Raw genomic sequence first — 4932 nt, 5'->3', positions numbered from 1 at the left:
CAAGAAAGAACAAGTCAAGAACAGAGCAGAAAAATGGAAAAATAAGCCACAGGATGGTCAATATTTGCAGTATATAACTTGAAAATCAAACGTCACCAAGACCAGGCAGTGGCTTAAGAATGGCTTGATGCTGGCTGCACAAGAACAGGTACTAAGAACAAATGCAATAAGAGCAAAAGTAGAAAAATCAACAACAAACAGCAAGTGCCGCCTTTGTACAGAAGCAGATGATACAGTGGACCACCTAATCAGCTGTTGTCAAAAGATCACACAGATTGACTACAAACAAAGGCATGACAAGTTAGCAGGGATGATACACTGGAACATCTGCAAAAAAATACAAGCTACCTGTAGCCAAAAATTGGTGGGACCATAAAATTGAAAATGTTGCAGAAAATGAAGATGCAAAAATATTATGGGACTTCCAACAACAAACAGACAAACATCTGCCACACAATACACCAGATATAGCTGTAGTCAAGAAGAAAGAAAAAAAAGTTAAAATAAGAGACATAGCAATACCAGGGGATAGCAGAATAGAAGAAAAAGAGAAAAAATAACAAAATACAAAGATCTACAAACTGAAATTGAAAGGCTGTGGCAGAAAAAGACCAAAATAATCCCAGTAGTAATTGGCACCCTAGGTACAATTCCAATACAGCTTGAAGAGCACCTCAACACCATAGGGGCCACAGAAATTACCATGGCCAATTACAAAAAGTAACTTTACTGAGAACAGCCTATATTTTGCGACGATATCTATAACAACAACAATATTGATAATAAAATCAATCCCAGCCATCCCAAGTCCTTGGGAAGGACTCGATGTCTGGATAAAACATGCCAGTCAATAACACCTGTCTGACTGTGTAAACAAGAAATATCAATATTAATATTAATATTAATACAACTTTGTTAGCCGCCCGATAACAAATTGTTTGCTGGGCAGCTCACAGCACAGCATTAACATGTCTAGTAAAAACACATAGCATATGAAATCACAACACACACACATACACACACACACACACACACACACACACACACACACACACCAGTACAAGACAATGTAAAAACTTCTTAGAGTCAGTTTTAAAAATCAAATTTAAAAGTCCTGAGTTAACAGAAAGGTCTTTACCTGGGGTCTAAAAGAACAAAGTGATGATGCCAGGCGAACCTCTCTGAGGAGGCTATTCCACACACCAGGTGCAACCACCGAAAAGGTCTTGTCCATAGCAACCACCCGCCTCACCTCTGAAAAATCGGTCCTTTATTGCCTTGGTAAGCTTTTCATATGATCAAACCCAAACCCAATGAACACACTTTTTAAAGCTTAAAAGTTTTATTCAATGACTTGAGGCATATAAAATGGTAAATGAATAGCTAAAGATACATAAAGTGGTAAACATGTGGCACTAGATACATGAAAATATAAGCATAAACAGAGTATAATATTCTCAGAAGCATAACATGTGTGGCATTTGAAGCTACTATTAAGAGTGATGTTGTGAATAATAAAATCTACCCCAATGTCCCCTAACCCTTTTCTGTACTAAATAAATCTAAAGCCCTTAACCTATACTCCTAAGAGCAATCATATTTACCCTTCAGGCAGCATGAGGCATTTTCAGGCTTCTCCAAAAAAGATTTTTTAAAAACTTAAAATAAGTTTTTTTGGGGGGAAATCTGTTCAATGGATAGATAAGTCTATTGGAATATCATAAGTTATAAAGATGAAATTTATATACCTAGAAGAGGATAGAAAACTTGAGGCTTTTTTTTTTGTGAAGGAGAGAAGGAAAGATAAATAGTTTTTGAGAGAAAAAGCATCTTGGAGAGAGAAGCTTCAAGAGGAGAGAAAACAAATAGGAAGATGTGCAAGAAAAAGAGAAAAATCTGCTATTTTCCTACTGACTTTACATTTCATATCCCAAAAGTCAAACTCATCTCCTTTGTCAGTCCTCTCAGACCCTTGATTGGTTTCCACCTGTTCCACCCATTGACACTTTGGGTTCACCCTTTCCATATATATTAAAATTTAATATTTTGTTTTTATCTTGGCCACCTGGAGCCTACTAATCATCCAATCCCCCAAATTTTGTCAGGACTTGCTGATGCTTAATTTTCCAGTTAACTGCCTTCTCCCAGCTTCTTGGTCCTCCTTTTTTCATCACTCCAGCTAAGTTACCGGATGCCATATTCCATCTTGACAAGATGCAGATAAAGTGGTTCTTTCAGTCTACTCCTTACATATGTTCCAAGACCTGCAACCCCATTAGCTGCCTTATGTTCAAGGACTCTCTGGCTAAATGGTATCCTTGCTCATTGGCCCATTCCAGTGGTTAGCCTGTGTTTGGCTTTGCTTTTAGATTTTAGCCAAATTTTTCATGGTACACCTCAAAAGTTAGGCTTCTCCTGATTTGATTTAGATTCAGGTTCCATTTTCCCTTTTCAGGATGAGCTTCCATAGTCCAGCACACTCTAGAAAATAGGGTCCTCATCAATAACCCCATTTGGCAGGGGCACTCTGAGCAGTCTCTCCTCCCTGAGCCATTTTTGGAAGGGCGATATAGAAATTGAATGAATGAATGAATAAATAAATAAATAAATATAAAGATGACTTTAAGGTCTGTCTTAGGAGATATGGGGCAAAGTGCTCTCTCAGGTAACCATGTCCAAGCCATTTGGGGTGTTAAAGGTTAAAACCAGGACTTTGAATTGGGCCTGGAAACGGACTGGGAGCCAGTGCAACTGACGAAGCACTGCCATAATATGCTCAAAATGTTTAGTCCCATTTAATATTCTTGCAGCCCTATTTTGTACCAACTGCAGTTTCCAGATCATTTTGAAAGGCAGCCCCACCCACATACAACGCATTGAAGTAAACAAAGTAACTGAGTAACTGTGGCCAAGCTCTCTCTATGCAGGTATAGTTGCAGCTGGCATATCAGCTGAAGCTGATAAAAGGTGCTCTGAACCACAGATGCCACTTGAGCCTCTCACAACAGTGCTGGATCAATGAGCATCCCCAGACTGTGAACCTTGTCCTTTGGGGAAGTGCAACCTCATCTAGAGCAGGTTGAACATCATTCACCCAGGCAGAGAAACCACCGACCAATAGTGATGTGCAAACAGGTTAGATATCGAATGTGTTAGACGTCAAACCAGTTCGGTTCGACCATTGGGGGTCAAACCGAACCACCCCCTGTTCCGTCTGACCCCAGACCGAACCCCCCCATGGGGGTTCATGAGTTGTTGGTTTTTAAAAAGCTTTTCCCCCCACTTAAGCCATAATTTGGCTGTTCGGTTTTTCAGCTGCTCTCAGGTTGTTCATCAGCCTTCTCCCCATGGCATGGCAGCCATTTTGGAGGCAGCCGCACCTGTGCAATGGGCCTCTGTGTGGCCTGGGTCGGGCCGGTGGGGGAGGGGGAACCTCCACGGACCACCCTGCCACCTTGAACAACTCCCCCGGAGGGGGTAATTGAAAAAAAACACCCCCCAAACCACACTGCCAAGGAGTTGAGTAGTAATACCCAATCACCACCTTTTGGAAATGGGCCTCAAGTTAGGAGCAGAACCACCTCCAAGCAATTCTTCCCACACCCAACTCAGCCAGCCTATCCAAAAGGGTACCATGGACAATTATTATTATTACTATTACATTTATATCCCGCTCTTCCTCCAAGGAGCCCAGAGCGGTGTACTACATACTTGAGTTTCTCTTTCACAACAACCCTGTGAATTAGGTTAGGCTGAGAGAGAAATGACTGGCCCAGAGTCACCCAGCTAGTTTTATGGCTGAATGGGGATTTGAACTCGGGTCTCCTCGGTCCTAGTCCAGCACTCTAACCACTACACCACGCTGGCAATGGTATCAAAAGCCACTGAGAGGCTCAAGAGAATTAATAGGGTAGTTCTCTCTCTCTCTCTCTCTCTCTCTCTCTCTCTCTCTCTCTCTCTCTCTCATTCTCCCCCCCGCCCCCGATCATCCCACAGAGCAACTAAAGTGGTTTCTGTTCCAAAGCCAAGCCTGAAGCCTGATTGAAATGGATCTAGATAAAATAAAATCTTTACTAATGTAGGAGGACTTTAGAAAAAAGTGCGAAACAGCTTGATGAATAAAAAGGAGAAGATTGCTTTTCTCCATTAACAGAAGGGTCAAAGATAAAGAGAGGTTTTTCCAGTTTTGTAGTAGCAGAAGTATACCCAGTATAACTTCCGGATATTAAAGAAGTAGTGCTGTATACCATTCTGTTGCCTATGGCCTTCACAAAAGAAGAACATTTTCCCCACCTCCCCAGTACCTATATTTATCAATTTATATCCAGCTCTTTCCTTTTGTATCCATGGATTTCAGGGCAGTGCATGGGTTTTTCCTCATACTATCTGCACAACCAACCTGTGACAATTTGTGATTTGTCAGAGTGAACTCCATAGCAAGTGGTGATTTGAACTGCGGCCTCCCCAGTCCAAGTCCAGCCCTTGATCCACTATGAAATTGACTTTAGTGTGGTGGAGCTAATCAAGCTGTTCCTGGACACATACAGGTGCAGTGATGGGGAAAACAGCCTTTCATACAGCTTCTATCCTTAAAAAAAATGGTGGCAACTCTCAATATGTGGAATTTCTCCAGTTTTACCAAATCTCTTAACTGCCCTCAAAACCCCTACAGACATTTATCCTGAGCAGGATATGCCAAATTCGGCTCAGATTTCACTCCAGGTAAGATTCAGTAAAACCTCTGTTTATTATGCATTTACACAATTCTAGGGATGAGCCTGGGAATTTAGTACAAATTCCAGCAATGAGCTATAGGGAACCCTACCTCACACTGAACTAAGGCTTTCCTTGCTAAAGATGCAATTCAATGAACATTTATCCTATGCAAGCTCTACTGAAACAAGCAACCTTTAAACTGCAGTGGTACTTGAT

This window comes from Hemicordylus capensis, chromosome 5 (genome assembly GCF_027244095.1).
Source record: "Hemicordylus capensis ecotype Gifberg chromosome 5, rHemCap1.1.pri, whole genome shotgun sequence".
Lineage (NCBI taxonomy): Eukaryota > Metazoa > Chordata > Lepidosauria > Squamata > Cordylidae > Hemicordylus > Hemicordylus capensis.
This window is presented reverse-complemented; position numbering follows the sequence as displayed.